A 24,313-nucleotide genomic window follows, 5' to 3' on the forward strand; every position below is an offset into this window, starting at 1 on the left:
ATGTGAATTTTAAAAATAAAACTCATGGGAATGAGGAGACTGGAGTTCTAGTCAGGGTGACGCCAACACAGGCGAGTAACCCTGCTCGATTCTGCAAAGACTGGAGTTCATGTCCGAAGACAGCTGTTCAGTGAGGAGATGAGGCGCCCAAGGACAAGTCCGGGGATGCGTGTGTGCACGTCTACATGTATACATGCACGTGTGTCTCTGTGCACGTGTGCACGTGTACATGTATACATGCACGTGTGTCTCTGTGCGCGTGTGTGCGCGTGTACATGTATACATGCACGTGTGTCTCTGTGCACGTGTGTGCGTGTGTACATGTATACATGCACGTGTGTCTCTGTGCGTGTGTGAGCATGCCTGCATGAGCGTGTATGTATGCCTGTGTGCACTTGTGTGTGCATGCCTGTGTATACACATGTGTGTGCATGCCTGTGGCCCTAACAGGTAGAAGAAGCAGGCGGGGGGAGGAGAGAACTGGACACACGAATCAGACCAGCAGGGGAAGTATCAGTCCTGTGAGCAGCCTGTCCAGGCCACGTCACTCCCTTCCACGATGCCGCAGGTTCTCAAGGAGAACGGGAATTTGTCCCCATAACTTGCTCACGCCCACTGCCCAGGGTCACACTCCACAGGTGGGTGCAGATGCCATGGTGGTAAAGCTGAGCTGAGGACGGGGCAGAGGTGGCTGGAATCCCAGCCCTGAAAGCCACAGCTCTAACCTTGGGAAACCATATGTAAAACAAGGAAAGAGCAGGGCCGCTGACCGGCTGTCAGGATAATGAAACAGTCCTTAGTCCAGGGCCTGGAGGGAGGGATGGATTTGGTAAACAATTTGCTATCCTTCAGCACCTCAACTGTTAATGCCTTCCAAGAGAAACTAAAAGTATTTTCCCTTTGTGATGTCAAATATTAAGTCAAGGTTTCATTACATACCTTTATTTTTATTTATTAAAAAGTAAATAATACCAGATCAATCCATTTATTACACTTTTATCAGACAGCTCATGAGGCTAAAATTCCAGATAAACGTCTGGTAGAAAATATGAGCTTTGCAGAAACCACTGTATTCTTGGTAAAACAGGATAAACCAAAATTTCACTTTATCTTAAATTTAAATATAAAACAGTGGATGAAAATGCAGATAGTATCATCCAAAATGTATTGTTTTCTCTGTGTTGGAGTCCAAGTGACTCAAAAACACTACAGTTCCTTCAGGTAATGCCTTTCCCCCAGATCTGTAGGAAACAGAGAACTTTCCATGAATTATTCATCTTCAGATGTTTTTTAGTTTACTCCTAGACACTTTCTCTGTTTTCAGTGTTTACTATGAAAATCATCCTCTCTCATCTGTTCACCTATAAATAGGGACCCTAAGCCTGAGCTGTGACTGAAAACTTGGTCCAGAGCATTTAACACGGTAACACTTGGTTAGACTGGTAGGTGTGTATGTGTGAGATTAAGAATTAACTATAAATAAAAAGGAGGCTAATCTGATTACTCTGGATTTGAGACAGGCTGTAATTCAAACCTGCAAGTCCCATGGAGGTGAGGGGCACTGCATACAAAGCATCAAATCATAAATGATCTGACTTCCGAAAGATTTCTTCCACTAGAAATTCTGAATGATGACATATAATTAAGGATAATAATTAAGGATTAGTAAGGACTTAATCCTTAACAAAAAAGTAGTACAATACTTTCATAAAGTTATTTAATCGAATGTAATTTAAATCGAATGAGAGTCTTTCTGTAAATTTCAGCAAAAATTTGGTTAAAAGGCTTCAGCACTCTGCGGGCATTCAATGGGTTAGAAAGTTGCAAATATGACATTAAGAGTTAAAAGATCTTTAAGTGGAAAATTGCTCTAGCAGCTGTTTGAAAGGAACCCACATATCTGCATAATAAGTGGGACTGATTTGTTCCTATTCTTGCAGTTTTGAGAAAGGGAAATATCTTTAAAAGGAGAACAGAAAAAAAATCACAGGCAATGGTGCACTTTTCCTAAAACCACTTTTTGAAGAAGATACTCCTCAGCACAAAACCCCGGGGCATGTTTCAGACACCGTCCAGCTCCCCAAAGGTGACTTGGCAAGTGACAGAGATACCCCGTTTAGTCCACAATCCAGAAGACAAGGAGTCGCGGGCAGGACGATGGGGTCAAGGGGTCAGTGAGACAGAGCAGGTGAGGAAGCTCCCACCTGCCCCCAGACCCAGGGAGCCCACTTGGCCCTCCCCCTGCCCCCTTCTTTGGCCGGTGATCCTGTTGAATTCTGGGCCGGCAGAGGAGAGCAGGCAGGTCGCCGACTGGCAATTCAACCCTGGCAGCCTGAAGTCGGCCACGCGCAGCACTGACCCCACAGGGTCAGCTCACGCAGCGAACCAGCTGTTCCCTCCCTCCGATCTGCCCTGGGAGCCAGGGGACCAGCCCGTCACAGGTTTCTGGTGATATTCTGAGTTACGCTTCAGGCCTTTCCCCTGAGATGGAGGTAACGAGAGGGCACTTGATAGATCCTCAGCGCCTGGCACTGAGCGGCGACACACCAGGTGCCCCGTGAACACACAGCCTTGAACAGTCCAGCTTAACACCACCAACCAGGTGTATCCTTATAAACAACTTTACAGACGAGTGAACTAGCACAGCTAAGGTAAGGGATCTACCCCAGCTTGCGTGATTGTCTACAAGAGTGGAGAACGTTAAGTGTAAGATCCGGGTTCCCGCCCCGCCCAGTGCCCCATCCATCCTTCTGCTTAGATGTGTTCGAACCTCAGACAACGGTACTGGTGCACACCACACGCATCACACACACGAACGTCCACATGGGTCAAAATATCTATAATTTAAAAGTCTTTTCCCAATGACCTTTAGCTCATGTGAGTGCCACGGACCACAGGGAAGCTTTGCTTAGCCAAAAGCAGGGTAGAAATGTCAGGCAAAAGATTTGCATCTTAATAGCTTTTGGGTGGAAAACTAAAGAAAGGGCAAAGTAAACTCAGCCTCTGTTAAGTTTATGACATCCACAAAAATTCCCCCTTTTATTTAACTTTGGAGACAAGTTCCCTATTGGACAAGAGTTAACCTTTTGGATATGGCCCCTGAAAAACATCAGATGACTTTTACCCACTAAATTCGAAAGAAAAAGTGATAATTTCACAATTCTGTAGAAAGGAACTTTTCGTAAAGTTCCCGAACCATTTTATTAATGGTTTAAATCTTGATACCACAAAATACTACTCAAAAAATGTTTATTTTGTAATTAACATTTCTAGAGTTTATAGAAATTTCCCTTTCAGAAGACTCACTGTTTCTTTCTTATATTTACCCTAAATATATTCTGCCTCTAATTATTTCAATGATAGTAATAACCACAAACACCAGGTCCATTATCTGTGCCCCCAACGCCACTGCGTCCAACTCTTCCAATTTATTCTTAGTTCAAGCCAAAGGCTCCTCTTTCGAGAAAACAAATGCCAGTAGTAGGAGAACCTGTTCACACTGCTGGTGTGTGGTATGACTGTATGCAACCCAGACAACTTCTGTCTAGATTTCATTTTATGTGCAAGATTACATGAGACCCCATTGTACTTTCTTTGTCATGACTTCTTTGTCACATACTAGGGCATCTTTATAGCGCATTAATAAAGGTTGCCGCCAGTAACATAAAATTTTCAAGAATATCTTCAGAGAGTAAACGAGTAATAATGAGGGCTGTGCCCATAGAGAGTAATAACCTTTCTTATCAACTTACTGGTTTGAAAAACAAATTTGACATATTTAAGGCCAAAATGTACTAAATACATTCAAGGTGAACACATAGTTCTAGTCTTTGAACATGTTTATTTCATTATTTTTTAAAAATTGTGTATTTTTGTCAACAATAAAACTGTGAGAGTGTGTGCATGTGTAGAAGAGGTTGTTTGGGGTTTGTTTTGGGTTTTATTTGCTTACTGATTAATTTATCAATTTTTAGAGCCTATTATACATGAGATCTTAGATGTATTTGACATCATCCGTGGAGAATTTTCAGAGCCTACGATTTAGAGAGTAGATTTTCTGCATGTGCACGTGTGCACCAGGACCCAAGTGACTGTCCTACGTGTGCTCCACACACCCTCTGTGCAGAGTAACTAAAATGTAAGAGTCAAGAAGTTGGAAGAGATTAGTTTTGGATTTGGGCTCAGTTTCGTTTCTGTTTCTGTCTTTTGTGTAAAATAAAGACATGAGACAATGGCCCCACCAAACGAGAGCCCATAGTACCTTCTTTGTTATGATTTCTTTGTCAAATAGATGAAGAGTTTCAGCAAAAAGTGGGAAATGTAAAATAAAAGACAAAAGGGAATGCAAGAGAGAAACACATAACATCACAGATGAAGAATCCCTTCAAAGGGCTTATCTGTCAAATGAACACAGATAAGTAAGGACAGAGTCAGTGACCTTGAGGACAGGTCAGAATTACACACACTGAAAGACAAAAAAAAAAGAATGAAGGAAACAGAATAGGGCATGCACAAGCTATGGGAAAATATCCAACTGTGTAACATCATGTAATTATAGTTCCAGAAAGAGTAGAGTTCAAAAAGTAAGAGGGAGAGGAATATCTAAGAAATTAATGATGGAAATCTTATAGAATTAATAAAAGATAAGCCACATACCCGAAAGCCTAGAAAGTCCCAGTAAGGATCATCTCCCACCCCACCCCCAAAAATACCAAGCCTATATGCAAGAGAGTCCTGAAAACCAAAGGTAAAGAGAAATCCCTGAACGTATGTAAAGAAGAAAAAGATTAGATACAGATGAACAAAGTTAAGAGCATTTTAAGCAAATCAGAAGACACTTTTAAATTAATGAAAAACCGAAATGAAAACTTTCAACCCAGAATTCTATACTCAGCAAAAATACCTTTCAAATACATAGGCAAAATAATATAAAGACATTTTCAGAAAAACAAAAGCTGAGAGAATTTAATGGCAACCAACCAGCACTGCAAGAACTGTTAAAGGATGAGAAATAATATACTGTGTGGTTCCCAAAAATATAGAAGCAAAAGGAAAGAGGGGTGAGAAATGTAAGTAGACTTGTAAGGTTCTTACGCCATACCCCAAATGGCACAACATCACATAAAGGTACATACTGAGAAGTTAAAGATGTGCACTGAACAAACAATACAAAAAAAAGGTATACTTAATAATCCAATAATGGAGCAAAGTAAAACCATGAAACACTCATTTAATCAAAAAGAAGGCAAGAAAATTTGGGGAAAGGAGAACAATGTACGGATGGGACAAATGGAAAATTGGCAAGATGATAAATTTAAATTAAACCATATAAAAAATTATATCATATGCAAAATGTCTAAACACTCCAATTAAAAAGCAGAGATTATCAGACTGAATAAAAATGATACCAGATTCAACTCTATCATATCTACAGGAGGCCACTTTAACTATAATGAATGGATTTCACTTTATAATTCTCATTTAATAAAGTGAAAAATTTGTAATTATATATAATACAAATACTAATAGAAATTGGAGTATATACATTAATATCAAAAAAGTAGACTTCAGAATAAGAATTATTTCCAGAGATGAATAAGTACTAGAACAAACAGAAAAAGAAACAGAACCTATGAACTGTGCTATCAAATAACTTTATCTATTTGACATTTACAGAACCATCAACAAACAGCAGCAGAATATATATTTTTTCAAGTGCACATGGAGTGCTCACTAAGATAAACCATATTCTGGACCCTAAAACAAATCTCTACAAATATAAAAGGACTGACAAAGGGTGGACAAAAGTATGTCTCCACTCACAACAGAATTAAGCTAAAAATAAGTATCTAGAAATCCTCAAATATTTGGAAAGTAAACTACATATTTCCTTGTAAACCAGTAAGTCACTGAAATAATCAAGAAGCAAATTAGAAAATATTCTGGCTGAATGCACACGTGTTGCATCCCCAAGGACTGCCCTTGTTGGGAGGTTCACCGTAAGTATTGATGTAGTCATGCTCACGGCTAAGAAGCGTCACGACGGGGCTGGGAGGAGGCACAGCTGGGTCCCAGGGACACACAGGTACAGTGCAGAGGACCCCCGCATGCTCTCACCCTCCCGAGGGGCTCACGGCACGCTCTCTTCCCCAGCAAAGGAGATGCAGCCCTCATATGACCCTTCTGCATCCGGAGCAGATTAGAGAATGGAGCCCAAGGTTCCTATGGGGGCAGGTCACGTAGGCAGCCTCTGCCTGCCACACACCAAAATTCCAGATTTTCAGAAGGAGAGCAAGTGCTCAACAGAAGTCGTGCTGTTTGGACAAGGAGCCCAGGAACAGTGAGTTGCCCTTATTAGCAAGAAAAGGGTAGTGACACCCTGAAATGCAAATCCCCAGGGGCCAGCAGGGGTCTGATTCTCTTGCAAGAAGACCTTTCTAGGGACCAGAAGTCTCAGACCTGCTCTCTTGACTCTTGTAAAACATAAAAACACAAAATGTAAAAACCTGTGGGAAGCAATTAAAATAGCGGTTACTTGCAAATGTGTAGGATTAAAAGCTTATAATACAAGCCAAGAAATGTCTCAAATCAACAGTCTAAGATTCCACCTTAAGAACCAATAAAAAATAAGCAAAGGAAGCCCAAAATCATGCTCTAGGAAGAAAATAAGAAGAACCAAGTCAGTGAAGTTAAAAACAAAATGGAATTAAAACTGTGTCCTTGTCAAGAACATTAAAATTGACAGCACACTGGAGAGACTGATCAATTAAAAACAGAGAAGTCACAAATCACCAGTATTATAAGTGAGAGAGGGAACAGCACTACAGAACCTACAGACTTCAAAAACATTAATAAAGGTTTCCCTGGTGGCGCAGTGGTTGAGAGTCTGCCTGCCAATGCAGGGCACACGGGTTCGAGCCCCGGTCTGGGAAGATCCCACATGCCGCGGAACAACTGGGCCCGTGAGCCACAATTACTGAGCCTGCGCGTCTGGAGCCTGTGCTCCGCGACAAGAGAGGCCGCGATAGTGAGAGGCCCACGCACCGCAATGAAGAGGGGCCCCCGCTTGCTGCAACTAGAGAAAGCCCTCGCAAGGAAATGAAGACCCAACACATCCAAAAAAAAAAAATAAATAAATAAATAAATAAAGCCAGAAAACATTAAAAAAAAAATTAATAAAGAAATACTGCAAACAACTTTATTGCAAAGAACTTTATAACTTAGATAAAAGGATAAATTTCTTAAAAGACACAAACTACCAAAATTTATCCAAGAAGAAACAGATAACCTGAATAGTGCTTTATCTTTTATAGAAATTTAATTTGCAGTCAGAAAGCATCCCACAAATAAAACCCCAGGCTCATATGGATTCAGTATGAATTCTACTCAACAGAAAAATAATACAAAACCACAGAAAGTTTATGAAATTGTAGAAGAAGAACACTTCCTAACTCATTTTTGAGGCCAGGATTACACTGATACCTGGATACCAAAACCAAAAAAAAAAAAAAAAAAAAAAAAATGGTGTTATACGAACAGAACAATACAAATCAATACCCATCGTGAACACAGACACAAACATACACTGACAAAATCTTAGCAAATTGAATGTAGTGATATATGAAAGGATAAGATAGTGACCAAGTAGAATTCATTCCTAGAATGTAAGGTTGGTTCAACTTTCAAAATCATTCATGTAATTCACTAGATCAACAGCCTAAAAAGCATAATGTCATCTCAACAGATGAAAAAGACTTTCCATAAAATTCAACATCCACTTCTGATAAAAATCTCAATAAACCAAGAGATGATAGGATTTTCCTCAACCTGAAAAAAGCATCTACAAAAGACCTATATTAACATAGTTAATGATGAGTAACTGAAGCCTTTTTCCTAAAGATCAGAAACAAGGCAACTTCTGTTCATTACTGTACCTGTGTCCCACCCACTGTACTAGGACAAAATAAATACTGGAGTACAGATTCTGAAGGAAGAAATAATAGTATCCTTATTTGCAGACAACACGATCATCAATATAAAAAAAAGTCCCACAGAATCTATGATCCTCCCACTGTTTTGGTTGGGACAGCATGTATCTTTTCATATATTTATGACTAGTTATAATTCTTTTTGTTTAAAGGCAAGTTTAAATCCTTTGTACATTTTTTTCTCTTAGGTTTTTTTTTTTTTTGCAATTTCACAAGGTCTTTTTAAATTAAAAATATAGTTCTTCAACTATCATTTGTATTAGAAATAATTTTCTCTTTCATTGTTTTGAATTTGTTTATTTTCTAACTTATCTATTTTTTCCTACAAGATTAAAAAACATTTCTTTGTAGTCTGATTTGTCTGCATTTTCCTTACGGCTTCTACATTATAAAAGCCTTTCCAAATCTTAGAACTCTCAGAGACAAAGTTTAAAGGAATATATTCCTCAAAGAATGCTCACCATCAGATTTCCAAGAAACACAAAGAGAAATTATTAAAAACACAAGAAAATAAGTAATACCCCAGGAGTTAAGCAAAATTAGCAAACCGCAGAATCAGGCAATCAAAGGTTACAGATGTTAAAATTATGAATTGCAGAATATAAAATGAGTACATTTATAGATTTAAACATATAAAAGAAGTTACTGTAAGTGAAACGACAGAATAAAAAATTCTCAAAACCAACCAGTTTTGATGACCAGGAAAGTAAAACTAAAGACATTACACGGAACGCAGCCCAGAGAGACAGAGAAGTGGGAACAAAAGACAGCGTGCTGGTGCAGTCCCTTCTAGAAGCAGACACCCACCCAGGGGTCCAGGTACACCTGTGAGGGGTGGGAGGAGCGAGAGCAGGCAGACAGGGCTTGGTGTGAGGTAGGGGTCTGAGGGCTGTGAGGCGAGGGGTGAAGGAAAGAGGGTGGGTACCATGAGCCTGGGACCCCAGCACAGCTCTCTGAACACCCCAGACAACAGGGCACCTGAGAAAGGTGCCTGTGAGGGGATCCTGCCCCAGGACTCCTGCTGGCGGGGAGGCAGCAAGCCAGGTGCTCTGGAGGGAAGACCTGAGTACCCATCTCCACGGACAAGCAGAGAGGCCGCAGACAGGGAGGATGCTTCAGATCCCATCACCTGCAGGTGGAATTCCCCACAAAGAGAACAGGCACTGCGGGGAGGGGCAGACTTCTCAGAGAAAGTGCTTGAGGACTGCTTGTAACTAACGCAGACAACGCCACGACACTGAAGACTATGAAGAAGAAAAGGTCTTTCAGACACAGAGTGTAAACAGTCACCCGACCAGAATGACAAGTCCACTGATGGCCGAGTTCTGAACAGCAACAGTGAGAGTAAGAGGAAATAACACCTTCAGAATACCAATGAAAAATAAACCAGAATTCTGTAACTTTTTCAGGAAGAGAGTGTGGTAAAATGAGCGATTTTAGTCCTAAATAGACCCTCACCACTGAAACCTCTAGGGATGTTCTTCAGGAAGAACAGGGATCCCGGAAGGAATGCCTGCGATAACAAAGGAACAGCACAGAGAAAACCGCAAGATGTGGGAAGAGCTTGTAGAAAAAGCAGTCCTAAGTCTGACTTTTGAAGTTAGAAAACAAGAGAGCACACATCATGTCAACAGCAGGGCACGAGTGGGTTGGAGCCGATGGGTTTCCGTCTCCCGTGGCCTCGAGGGTCTCCTTCCAGGAACCTATTCTCTCCCCTCTCGTCCACCTGGACCTGCTTCTATCGCACCTTCAGCTTTGATGAGCAGTTGCACTGGGTATAAAAGGCGGGACTAACAATGTTTCTTCTTCCATCAGCACCTTGGAAAGCACCATCCCACTGTCTTCTTCCCTCCACAGTCAGTGGTGAGATATCAGAATCAGAAAGTGAACCACACAAGCCCAACCTGAAAACATAATTTATTGATGCATTTCTGACAAATGAGAACAAACAGCTTGAGAACTGGCGAGCCTTGTGGGATTTAGAAATCTGGAATTTTCTCCTCATGGGATTATAAACTGTGAGTAAACTTAAGTGCTAACAAGGATTCCTAAGGAACACAGTCAGCTTAGCCAAAGATAAGTGAGCCAGCAAGAAGGATCTGGAAGGGCTGGTGCTGATTTCCACACACAAAAGCAGACATTCATCATTAAATCCCTTCTTATGGGAATAGCTGCAAAGCCTCTCTGCTGATACAATAGAATATTGAGCAGAGATTCAACAATACTGACGAACGTGTCTAAAAAGTGTGAAAATTATCATTTTTATAGTGAGAAAATTTTAAATGCAGGACAAAAAGTGCATCTAAAGGATGGTTTTAGCTAATAGGATATATAGTGAAAAAAGGCCAGAAGAGGTGTATGAAATGCTAGGCATAAACATATGTCCAGGTCACACTCTTTCTTAGGCTGTTCAATGTTTTACACACTTTCCACACTGAGGCAGGAATATTATGCTACCATTCACACAAATGCCAAAATGTGAAACAAATGTATTTAAACCAAAGGAGGTAATAGAAAGAGCCAGAATCCCACAAGGAAGGACCGGAGAGGGGGCTCAATGCAGCCTCGTCCACGTGCTTGCCACGCGGGGCCTCATGACCCTGCTTCTGGTGTCCAGCTTCATCCCCCGTCACCTCAGTCCTCCCCTCCTCCCTCCAACCCAAGCACAGCCTGAGGCTTTCACAGCCAACGTGGTGACACCACCGCGTGCCCGCCCCGTGGGGGCTCTCCCGGCTGAGCCACTGTTTCTCATTTTCCCCAGGACTGGGTTCCTTATTCCAGAACCCGCTGAGCAGACCCCTCTCAAACCTGCCCCTCCTCCTTCCCACCTGTGAAAAAGGAAATTACAAATCTAAAAGCATTTTGATTCCACCTGATAAAAGTGAAAAGAACCTATAGGTCACAATGGAATCTGATAAAGCGTAGGAAGGAAATAATTTTAATGCACAAAGCACTTAGAATTTCAAAGATCTGGGCTGGTCCCCACCTACATCAGGAAGAGAACGTACAAGGCACATCACTCTCAGATGCAGTCAAGGTTTTGTATCTTGTCCTGACAGGAAAGCTTTTCAATTTTACTTCCACTCTTTCTTAGCTACCAGCTTTTCCCTCTTCATTCTATTAAGTATTCTGCTACTTAATATAACATACCACACTATATATGCTCATATCAAATTAATAGCTAAACTACTTTATCCAATTTAGAAATTAATTTTTTAAATGTGATTAAATCTTATCTAAGCATTGTACTTCCCATTTATATCATTAGTTACTTCCTCCTATTTCATTTTGGTAGTTAGAACAAATCTATTTTATATACAGAGGAAGAGTATGTGAGTGATCATGTCATTATTCATCTTTTATTATCTTTTGTTATTAGCAATTTCAGATTTAGATTTTAATTTCTTAAATCTTAGAGAAATACAATGGTTTTAGGTGAATATTCTTCCAGAATCCTGAATGTCAATTTAGAATGTTTGACCTTATTAACTATATTAACATCAAAATATAAAATACATACATTTTACTTATATTGCATCTTAAAGTTAAAATTAAAACATTTTGCAAGCTCAAATTAATTTTTTAAATCTCTCTGGATTTTAAATGGACCAATTTCTTTTTAAAATGCCACTGATTTCAATCACAAGAAATTTTAGCTGTAAATCCTGGTTCCCACTGTATTTCAAATCCTAAACACCAACTCAGATAAGTGGCTTTAGAGTTTTTCTCTCAAGTGATTACAGGAAATTCACAAAGCTTCAGTCAGCCCAGCTTCACGAACATGTCCCTTCTTTGCAGAATTTAAAAATATGCCACATTTTACATCCAAATCTTGCATTATGTATTCACCAGTTATCACTGCAATGAGATGGAGAGTAAAAGTTAAACAACAAAAATACTTCATTTACAAATAGATATTTAATATATAATAATAAAGGAAACTCTCCAAAAAAATCCATTCCAAATTTATTAAACTGATCTTATAATTTCAAACTGAAATTTGAAAATGTTTGTTTGAATTTGAATTTTTCAGTAAGCTGAAACAAAGATACTTAGAAATACAGTTTTGAGGGAAAAGGAAAAATATTTAAAAACTTTAGTCTTCAAGAATTAATTGAGGAGAGCACCAGAATAGCAACTAACTGCTGAACAATCATCAACAAGAAGACAATGGAACTCACCAAAAAAGATATCCACATCCAAGGACAAAGGAGAAGCCGCAATGAGATGGTAGGAGGGGCGCAATCACGATAAAATCAAGTCCCATGACCCCTAGGTAGGTGACTCACAAACTGAAGAACACTTATACAACAGAGGTCGACCCACTGGAGTGAAGGTTCTGAGCCCCACGTCAGGCTTCCCAACCTGGGGGTCTGGCAACAGGAGGAGGAATTCCTAGAGAATCAGACTTTGAAGGCTAGCAGGATTTGATTGCAGGGCTTCAACAGGACTGGGGGAAACAGAGACTCCACTCTTGGAGGGCACACACAAAGTAGTGTGCGCATCAGGACCCAGGGGAAGGAGCAGTGACCCCATAGGACACTGAACCAGACCTACCTGCTAGTGTTGGAGGTTCTCCTGCAGAGGCAGGGGGGTGGCTCTGTCTCACTGTGAGGACAAGGACACTGGCAGCAGAAGTTCTGGGAAGTACTCCTTGGCGTGAGCCCTCCCAGACTCCACCATTAGCCCCACTAAAGAGCCAGGTAGGCTCCAGTGCTGGGTCGCCTCAGGCCAAACAACCAACAGGGAGGGAACCCAGCCCCACCCATCAGCAGACAAGTGGATTAAAGTTTTACTGAGCTCTGCCCACCAGAGCAACACCCAGCTCTACCCACCACCAGTCCCTCCCATCAGGAAGCTTGCACAAGCCTCTTAGATAGCCTCATCCACCAGAGGGCAGACAGCAGAAGCAAGAAGAACTACAATCCTGCAGCCTGTGGAACAAAAACCGCATTCACAGAAAGATAGACAAAATGAAAAGACAGAGAGCTATGTACCAGAGAAAGGAACAAGATAAAACCCCAGAAAAACAACTAAATGAAGTGGAGATAGGAAACCTTCCAGAAAAAGAATTCAGAATAATGATAGTGAAGATGATCCAGGACCTCGGAAAAAGAATGGAGGCAAAGATGGAGAAGATGCAAGAAATGTTTAACAAAGACCTAGAAGAATTAAAGAACAAACACCTAGAAGAATTAAAGAACAAACAAACAGAGATGAACAATACAATAACTGAAATGAAAAATACACTAGGTGGAATCAATAGCAGAATAACTGAAGCAGAAGAACAGATAAGTGACCTGGAAGACAGAATGGTGGAATTCACTGCAGTGGAACATAATAAAGGAAAGAGAAAGAAAAGAAATGAAGACAGCCTAAAAGACCTCTGGGACAATATTAAACGCAACAACATTCGCATTATAGGGGTCCCAGAAGGAGAAGAGAGAGAGAAAGGACCCAAGAAAATATTTGAAGAGATTATAGTCAAAAATTTCCCTAACATGGGAAAGGAAACAGCCACCCAAGTCCAGGAAGCACAGAGAGTCCCAGGCAGGATAAACCCAAGGAGAAACATGCCAAGACACATAGTAATCAAACTGACAAAAATTAAAGACAAAGAAAAATTATTAAAAGCAACAAGGGACAAACGACAAATACAAGGGAACTCCCATAATGTTAACAGCTGATTTCTCAGCAGAAACTCTACAAGCCAGAAGGAGTGGGACGATATATTTAAAGTGATGAAGGAGAAGAACTTGTAACTAAGATTACTCTACCTAGCAAGGACCTCATTCAGATTTGATGGAGAAAGCAAAAGCTTTACAGACAAGCAAAAGCTAAGAGAATTCAGCACCACCACCAAACCAGCTCTATAACAAATGCTAAAGGAACTTTTCTAAGTAGGAAACACAAGAGAAGAAAAGGACCTACAAAAACAAACCCCAAACAATTAAGAAAATGGTAATAGGAACAAACATATCGAAAACTACCTTAAATGTGAACAGATTAAATGCTCCAACCAAAAGACACAGTCTCACTAAGTGGATACAAAAACAAGACCCATGTATATGCTGTCTACAAGAGACCCACTTCAGACCTAGGGACACATACAGACTGAAAGTGAGGGGATGGAAAAAGATATTCCATGAAAATGGAAATCAAAAGAAAGCTGGAGTAGCAATACTCATATCACATAAAATAGACTTTAAAATAAAGAATGTTACAAGAGACAAAGAAGGACACTACATAATGATCAAGGGATCAATCCAAGAAGAGGATATAACAATTATAAATATATATGCACGCAACATAGGAGCACCTCAATACATAATGTAAATGCTAACAGCTATAAAAGAGGAAATCAACAGTAACACAATAATAGTGGGGGACTTTAACACCTCAATTACACCAATGGACAGATCATCCAACCAGAAAATTAATAAGGAAACACAAGCTTTAAATGACACAATAGACCAGATATATTTAATTGATATTTATAGGATATTTCATCTGAAAAGAGCAGATTACACTTTCTTCTCAAGTGCACATGGAACATTCTCCAGGATAGATCATATCTTGGGTCACAAATCTAGCCTTGGTAAATTTAAGAAAACTGAAATCATATCAAGTGGCTTTTCCAAACACAACATTATGAGATTAGAAATCAATTACAGGGAAAAAACATAAAAAACACAAACACATGGAGGCTAAACAATACATTACTAAATAACCAAGAGATCACTCAAGAAATCAAAGAGGAAATCAAAAAATACCTAGAGACAAATGACAATGAAAACATAATGATCCAAAACCTATGGGATGCAGCAAAAGCAGTTCTAAGAGGGAAGTTTATAGTAATGCAATCCTACCTCAAGAAACAAGAAAAATCTCAAATAAACAATCTAACCTTACACCTAAAGGAACTAGAGAAAGAAGAACAAACAAAACCCAAAGTTAGTAGAAGGAAAGAAAACATAAAGATCAGAGCAGAAATAAATGAAATAGAAACAAAACAAGAGCAAATATCAGTGAAACTAAAAGCTGGTTCTTTGAGAAGATAAACAAAATTGATAAACCTTTAGCCAGACTCACCAAGAAAAAGACGGAGAGGACTCAAATTAATAGAATTAGAAATAAAAAAGGAGATGTTACAACAGACACTACAGAAATACAAAGGATCATAAGAGACTACTACAAGCAACTCTATGCCAGTAAAATGGACAACCTGGAAGAAATGGACAAATTCTTAGAAAGGTGTAACTTTCCAAGACTGAACCAGGAAGAAATAGAAAATATGAACAGACCAATCACAAGTAATGAAACTGAAACTGTGATTAAAAACAAAAGTCCAGGACCAGATGTCTTCACAGGTGAATTCTATCAAACATTTAGAGAACAGCTAACACCCATCCTTCTCAAACTCTTCCAAAAAATTGCAGAGGAAGGAACACTCCCAAACTCATTCTATGAGACCACCATCACCCTGATACCAAAACCAGACAAAGATACTACAAAAAAAGAAAATTACAGACCAATATCACTGATGAATATAGATACAAAAATCCTCAACAAAATACTAGCAAACAGAATCCAACAACACATTAAAAGGATCATACACCATGATAAAGTGGGATTTATCCCAGGAATGCAAGAATTCTTCAATATATGCATATCATTCAGTGTGATAAACCATACTAACAAATTGAAGAATAAAAACCATATGATCGTCTCAATAGATGCAGAAAAAGCTTTTGACAGAATTCAAAACCCATTTACGATAAAAATCCTCCAGAAAGTGGGCATAGAGGGAACCTACCTCAACATAATAAAGCCCATACACGACAAACCCACAGCAAACATCATTCTCAGTGGTGAAAAACTGAAACCATTTCCTCTAAGATCAGGAACAAGATAAGGATGTCCACTCTTGCCACTCCTATTCACATAGTTTTGCAAGAAACTATGTAAATAGTGCTGTCAGGTAGTGCTTCTTCTTTGGAAGAAGAAAAAGAAATAAAAGGAATATAAACTGAAAAGACGAAGTAAAACTGTCACTGTTTGCAGATAACATGATACTATACATAGAGAATCCTAAAGATGCTACCAGAAAACTACTAGAGCTAATCAATGAATTTGGTAAAGTTGCAGGATACAAAATTAATGCACAGAAATCTCTTGCACTCCTATACACTAATGATGAAAAACCTGAAAGAAAAATTAAGGAAACACTCCCATTTACCATTGCAACAAAAAGAATAAAATACCTAGGAATAAACCTACCTAGGGAGACAAAAAGACCTGTATGCAGAAAACTATAAGACACTGATGAAAGAAATCAAGGATGACACAAACAGATGGAGAGATATACCATGTTCTTGGATTGGAAGAATCAATATTGTGAAAATGACTATACTACCCAAAGCAATCTGCAGATTCAATGCAACCCCTATCAAATTACCAATGGCACTTTTTACAGAACTAGAACAAAAAATCTTAAAATGTGTATGGAGACACAAAAGACCCCAGATAGCCAAAGCAATCTTGAGGGAAAAAAACGGAGCTGGAGGAATCAGACTCCCTGACTTCAGACTATACTACAAAGCTACAGTAATCAACACAGTATGGTACTGGCCCAAAAAAGAAATATAGATCAGTGGAACAGGATAGAAAGCCCAGAGGTAAACCCACACACCTATGGTCAACTAATCTATGACAAAGGAGGCAAGGATATACAATGGAGAAAAGACAGTCTCTTCAATAAGTGGTGCTGGAAAAACTGGACAGCTACATGTAAAAGAATGGAATTAGAATACTCCCTAACACCATACACAAAAATAAACTCAAAATGGATTAAAGACCTAAAAGTAAGACCAGACACTATAAAACTCTTAGAGGAAAACATAGGAAGAACACTCTTTGACATAAATCACAGCAAGATCTTTTTTGACCCACCTCCTAGAGAAATGAAATAGAAACAAAAATAAACAAATGGGACCTAATGAAACTTAAAAGCTTTCGCACAGCAAAGGAAACTATATACAAGATGAAAAGACAACTCTCAGAATGGGAGAAAATATTTGCAAATGAATCAATGGACAAAGGATTAATCTCTAAAATATATAAACAGCTAATGCAGCTCAATATTAAAAAAAAAAAACAACCCAATCAAAAAATGGGCAGAAGACCTAAATAGACATCTCTCCAAAGAAGACATACAGATGGCCAAGAGGCACATGAAAAGCTGCTCAACATCATTAATTATTAAAGAAATGCAAATCAAAACTACAATGAGGTATCACCTCACACTGTTCAGAATGACCATCATCAAAAAATCTACAAACAGTAAATGCTGGAGAGTGTGTGGAGAAAAGGGAACCCTCTTGCAGTGTTGGTTGGAATGTAAATTGATACAGCCACTATGGAGAACAGTATGGAGTTTCCTTAAAAAACTAAAAATAGAATTACCATATGACCCAGCAATCCCACTCCTGGGCATATACCCAGAGAAAACAATAACTCAAAAAGATACATGCACCCCAATGTTCACTGCAGCTCTATTTACAATAGCCAGGTCATGGAAGCAACCTAAGTGTCCATCGACAGACAAATGGATAAAGAAGATGTGGCACATATACGCAATGGAATATTACTCAGCCATAAAAAGAAACGAAATTGAGTCATTTGTAGTGAGGTGGATGGACCTAGAGACTGTCATACTGAGTGAAGTAAGTCAGAAAGAGAAAGACAAATATCGTACATTAACACATATTTGTGGAATCTAGAAACATGGTACAGATGAACTGGTTTGCAAGGCAGAAATAGAGACACAAATATAGAGAACAAACATACGGACACCAAGGAGGGAAAGCGGGGGCAGGGTGGTGGTGGTGCTGGGATGAATTGGGAGATTGGGATTGACTTATATACACTAATATGTATAATATAGATAACTAATAAGAGCAAATGATTTTTCCAAATGTGCTATAACATACACACACACACACATGCACGCACACACTGTCTCCTGTTTGTAATCAATTATATCCCACCTGGATCTTTTGTTATTAATCCCCCTCAAAAAAAAGAATTAAATGATAGTCATTATTCTACAGATATGAGTATCCTCCCTATTTTTCTCCCGGCCTTACAGGTGAGTCACAGAGAAGTTGGTACCTGCTCACCGTCGCGCAGAGTCACCTGAGAGCATCCAGGCCCCAGACTCTGGGGTCACAGAGCCAGGGTACAACCGGGCAGCTGATGGTCCAGGCAGCCTCCCGAGACGCCAAGCTGAGCACTTATGATTAACACACAGGATATTCTCTGAAGGTCGTGTCTCTCTCCCTCATAACAGCCATAAACATCTGCGATCATGTTTTCCGTGTGTCACTCTTTTCCTGTGCACACAGCCACAGCCGTACCCCCAGCAACAAGCAGCAGTCACCACTGGGGGCAGGAAGGAAGCACCTGTCGCCCGCCACTCGTGCCCCCCTGCCCCGCCCCAAAGCCTGCGCTTCCAGAATCTACCTCCTCTAGTGGTCATGGGAGGGGGAGCTGGGGGGTGCTCGCCGGCATGCACCTTGTGTCTGGACCCCTTCTGTCCTGCTTTGTCCTCTCAGCTCCCAACACAGCTCCTAACAGGTGCTCAGACTTTGCTCTGTTAATGATGTACACGCATAAATGGTGTGCACGCAGGTGCAGGTATGAACACATCTGTAACCACAAAGCACTTTTCCAAATGACATTTAATTTTACCTTCATGAAGTCCTGACCCCTTCAGGAAAAGCCTCAAGGCTGTGAAAAAGGCCAGCTTGGCGCCACTTCTCCTGGCTGCCCTCCCCGGCAGGAAGGCAGTGAAACCTCTGGCGTTTCTAATGCCACAAATGCAGAAGCTGCTATTTGTCTACCTTGTCACACAAGCCATGACAGCCTGGATCTATCACCAAGACGACAGGACTAGCATTGCCTACGCCGAGCCCACACACCTTCCCCAAAGCACTGCTGCCGCCTCATGGGGTCCGAGCGTCCCCAGGTTTACAGATGAGGAGTAATTTCATGCTCCTCAGCACGTAACAAAAACTTAAGATAATTATAATGTGAAGAGTCAACTAATGGAGCCATTTGGTAAAGTATAATTATCTGAAGAGAAATCATTAAGGATAATACTCAGCAGGATAGAGATGAGAAGAGAATACGGTATATTTTACCATTAACAGTTATGCTGATTTGTAAAATTGATATCAAAATGCAGCTATTATAAAAATATAAAGGCACAATATTATTCAAACCCGAAATAGCTAATCAGGGATTCCCTGATGGCACAGTGGTTAACAATCCACCTGCCAATGCAGGGGACACGGGTTCGAGCCCTGGTCCAGGAAGACGCCACATGCCGCGGGGCAACTGAGCCCGTGCGCCACAACTACTGAGCCTGCGCTCTAGTGCCCACGAGCCACAACTACTGAGCCCCCGTGCCACAACTACTGAAGCCCGCACGCCTAGAACCTGTGCTCTGCAACAAGAGAAGCCACCGCAATGAGAAGCCCACGCGCAGCAACGAAGACCCAATGCAGCCTAAAATAAATAAATAAATAAATAAATTTACAAAACAGCTAATCATAAATATAAATTCTCAGTACAGGAGCCAGAAACAGAACTTCCTCCCTCTTACAGCATGACATACCATTAATTCAGATAAATACTTATGATTCAACAGTGCGTATCAGCTGTTACGTACCAGGCATGTAATTTATTCACCCAGTCCTGCGTCTCCTTCTGAAAGAAAGGGGAACTTCCCCCCTCACTCACAAGCAGCCTCACTGGCAAAGCTGCAATCATGCCCTTTCCAAAGGCAATCATTGACTTAGACTGGTCCATATTTACACCTGAGGGTGGGATGAGGCCCATAAAACATACGGGCACCAGATACCCAGACAAACGTGGGTTCTGAAAGCAGGAGAGAAGGGGCGCGGCTGTGACTGGGAATGAGCAGGGCTGATGGAGGCTGGGACAGAGGCCAGGGACGGGGTCAACGTCCAGGGAGAGACGGGAGCGTGAGCAAAGGCCCTGAGGCGGCCTCAAGGGCACGAGCACATCAGACAGAGACATGAGCTGGCTGGGTGGTGCTGCCGTTGTCTGACATATAAACACAGAGAGAGAGCGGGGTTTCGGGATTAAGATTAGGCGGAGGATCTTGGAAGCGTTAACTGAACAGCCAAGCGGGGCTCACCGAGGCACCGTGTTGGGCATCAGTGGGTTAACCAGAGGTGGGTGAGGCCACCTGGAAACATACAGCGAGAAAAGAACCTACAGCAGAAGGTCTGTACACCGCACTCTGAAAGGCAGAGCAGAGGACCAGGTCCCCAAAGAGCCGGAGACGGAAGGAGGAAAAGCAGAGGGTCGGGGAGGGAGGCGTGCCAGGTGAGCCGTCAGCAGCTCAAACCCCTTGGAGGTGAAGCCAGAGGGGGCAGCAGGTCTGGGGTCTGGGGACACGGCGGCCTGAGTGTCGCAGGGACAGAGGTGAAGATGGTCAGCTGGGGGCAGGGACCACGAAGGGACAGCTCCAGGGGCAACACACTAGGAGGGAAAGAGTCAGGGAGGTGGGTTCAGCTCCCCTTCCACCTCTTGGATTCTGACTTAGCAAGGGAAGCTGGTCTCCCTTTAAAGAAGACCCGACGGCCACCACACTTAGTTTCTGAAAGTCGTGTCATGCAAAATGTGTGCGAACATTGTCAAATGTGACATTTATTGTCAATAGAAAGTGTTGTAATTCCTGATAGGAATAACTGGCAGTTATGTCACACTTTATAAATACAGATTATTCTCCTAAACACTAGCTCAATGAACAAAAATGTCCTAATGTAGAATCTGGGTGCATTCATGTGGTTATATTCTTACTGATATTAATTCATAAAACAGACAATAAAATATACACCTGCTGAGAGCATTCACATTCATTCTAGAAATGGAATTGGATTCTTACAATGATTTGTCATTCAAACTACTTCGATTAAAATATAAATAATTACAGTTACTTCTCTTTTAGTCAACGCTTAAATGCAATTACCACTCACTGGAAGGGGAGGGGAGTCAGCCTTCAACTAAAATCAGCACGAGAAATAAAATAGTATGAATGCTGATAGCACCATGAGATTTACAATACTGAACCTTACCATTTATATGATCGTATTTATAATAGTACAATTCAGCGCCATAATACAATGGTATTCATCCAAATTTCAAATGAATTTTGGTGCCTATCAAAACTAGAATTGCTGTCAAATGTCAACAGTTTAGAGTCAGCTTTATTCACTCAGAAAAATAAGTGTGACTGTAAATAACCTGCAGACAGTGTTGAGTGCAAAGCGCCGAGACTCAGCCGCTCTGGAAACTCTCACAAGGTCATCGCCAGTGCCAGGGCTCAAGGCAGGGCAGCTCGGCGCCCACACGTAACTGGCCTTTTCTAACTGTTTCCAGCAGGGCCTGCTGAGCGGTCCGCTAGGCAAGCTAAGGGGCACATTCACTTTTTAAAAGTCCTACTTCCTTGCTTAATTAAAACATAGCTAGTTAACAACATTTATGGATGTAAAACTACAGCCTCCGTAGAAAACAGAAACTGTCTCACCAATAATTTCAATTGAGAAATCACAACAGCATAATATTCGCCACACTTTTTCAACAGCCTTGAAGATGAAACGCAAGAGAGGAAGGAGGTGAGGCTGCGGGGAGGCCAGAGGGCGGGCGTCCAGGGCGCCGAGCCTCCGCTGCTCAGCGCAGGATGAGTGGGGACCTCGGTGGCCTGGGGGAAACTGACATCCAGTGTTCCCTGACAACAAGCCCAAAGCTCTCCAAAGGTACAATCTGAATGACAACATGCAGTGACCAGCTGATACTAAGGAAAAGCACACGCCAGTCTAAACACAAATACTTTTTTCCACAAAATTCGCATGCACTTTTCCCCCAAAAGCATTTCTTGAACCTGCCTTGGTACATTGCAAAAAATACAGGTAGATTCTAATTAGCGAGTTTCTGAGGATGTCGGAATCAGGTCAGAAGTGACTCAGAACCCAGACCACAGGTTCTTCGGGTGAGGGGGAGGCAGGGACACACGGTTCCCTGTCCCCGTCCCGCCTGGAGCGGCCACCCATCACCCGTGTCCACGTGCCTCAGAGCGAGTGTCTGCTCTGAGAAGGACAGCGCGGAGGCCTGCGGTACAGAGACGGACCTCACGTGCCCGACGCCACCTGTTTCCTGTGGTGGCAGGCGAGCTGCTCTCATAATTCTGCAGCTGGGGTACCCGTGTGACAGAGAGGGAACCGGGCTATAAACTCACTGACACGAGCTCCCTCCCTCCACCCAGCGATAAAGCAGCTCAACGTCTCCGTCTGCCACTCACTCCCTTGACCGAACTCACATCAGTGCTGCCCTCTTGTCACCCTTCGTAAGTGTGTCTCCTGGGACATCTAGGGACATGGAACTAAATTAACGTTGAAATTTAAAAAGCCACATTTATGTTTATGTAGCTATACAGACATGTAGATATAAAAGGCCGCTGTTCTACACATGTTTGGTGAAATACGGCAATTTTTACATCTGGTATTTTCAATAAATAAGCACACTTTTTAAACTTGGATCTTGGAAACCTATCCAAGATAGGAAACCTATCTCCTGGTAAAATCAGGTAATTCCCCATCTTAAAATATGTGAATCTTGCTTATGACATCATAGAGATCATCAGAAATTCTACACTTGAAATCAAAGATGAGTCAGCAAGGATGAGAAACACGTGACAAAAGCCTAGAACAAACGGACATCCTTCCCCAGAGGTTACCTGCTTCCTTTAGCTCCCGCGATAACTCACATCTCTAACTAGATGACGAAGCGGTGACATTCCTAGATGCACACTTTAAATGACCTGACATGCTCTCACCTTCCAGTCGCCAAGCTCACCGTGGGAACTCACATATGACTGGCTCTCCCACGCTTCCAGCCCCTCGACTGAAGCAGGGATGTTAATTAAAAACAGAAAATTGCGTTCAGCACAAACCAACAGCAGTGTTTGAACAGGAAAGCAGGACACCTTTACATGCACTGGCGGTTCTCTACCCAGGGGTTTAACCACAGGGACACAGGAGACTCAGGGACACAGGTATATGAACTGGCTCAACCTAGGGAATACGTGTAACAGGGAACGGCTACCTAAAACGAAAGAGAAAAAGAAGTTCCAATCCTGAGCAAGAGACATTCAAATGCGGCCAAATTCTCATGATTCAAATCAGCAGTCATAAAGAACATGTTGTTTTTCTGACTTCAAAAAAAAATGTTTACAACTAGAAATAAAATGGGTTTGAAACGACTTTCTTATATGTCATCATTTTTCTAATTAGAAGCACTAAGTTCTCCTTCTTAACTGAAATGATTAAATAACTATGTAAACTCAATGATGTTATGGACAGTTGCTGATAAGAAAAGCAGCAAATCTGCATGCTTGTCTAGACTCCGAGGATTCAAGTGAAAAATTTATGGCCATCAGAGGTCCACAGTGCAAAGATGTTTAGGGCCATTTTCCAGCCAAGGTTCCAGGCATGATTGTGAGCTATGAATGTTCCTGTTTTAAAAGACACATGTGTAGACAGAACAGTTAACAGATTTGTTATAAATGAGCAAGAATCTGAGCTCCGCTGTAGGCTGGAGCACGCAGCATCTGAGCACACCTGATTACTTAGGACACCGGAGGGACCATTCCTGCTATTACGGGATCCGTGTTACTATTCCAACACTTGTCCTTTGGTGCTGACAGAACTTCCTGGCTGGAAAACAATCATGGCTGGAACCTTGGCTGGAAAATGGCCCTAAACATCTTTGCACTGTGGACCTCTGATGGCCATAAATTTTTCACTTGAATCCTTGTAATCTAGACAAGCATGCAGGTTTGCTGCTTTTCTTATCAGTAACTGTCCATAACATCATTGAGTTTACATAGTTATTTAATCATTTCAGTTAAGAAGGAGAACTTAGTGCTTCTAATTAGAAAAATGATGACATACAAGAAAGTCGTTTCAAACCCAGTATGAGGCACATAGGATGCATCTTATAATCAAGGTTCTTATTACAAATAAGCACTAATTACAGCCTCAGCAAATGGGGTATGGAGCCCCTTTCTGAGCCCCCAATTTAGTGTCTTAATGGAGTCAACATTTAGCACCCTGGAGAGTACTTATTTGAGAACCTGCAGTGGACATATTTTTTAAAAACTTAAGTTATTGCCAATAACTCGTCCACGGGGTCAATTATGCAGTATTATCAATCCACTTGGTTCTTCCACTATA

At 41.3% G+C, this 24,313-nt stretch overlaps 1 protein-coding gene and 1 long non-coding RNA gene across 17 annotated transcripts in view; one reads left to right on the top strand and one right to left on the bottom strand.

Annotated features, from left to right (window-relative positions):
* SNTG2 (syntrophin gamma 2) overlaps positions 1-24,313 on the bottom strand; it is a 221,886-nt gene that overhangs the window by 183,921 nt on the left and 13,652 nt on the right. The gene's annotated exons all lie outside the window — the stretch shown is intronic.
* Positions 423-7,544, top strand: LOC309612147. Its single transcript, XR_014235011.1, has 2 exons — positions 423-6,857; positions 7,182-7,544. It is a non-coding gene; the product is annotated as an uncharacterized lncRNA (long non-coding RNA).

Source organism: Balaenoptera borealis (genome assembly GCF_965194805.1).
Source record: "Balaenoptera borealis genome assembly, chromosome: 15".
NCBI lineage: Eukaryota > Metazoa > Chordata > Mammalia > Artiodactyla > Balaenopteridae > Balaenoptera > Balaenoptera borealis.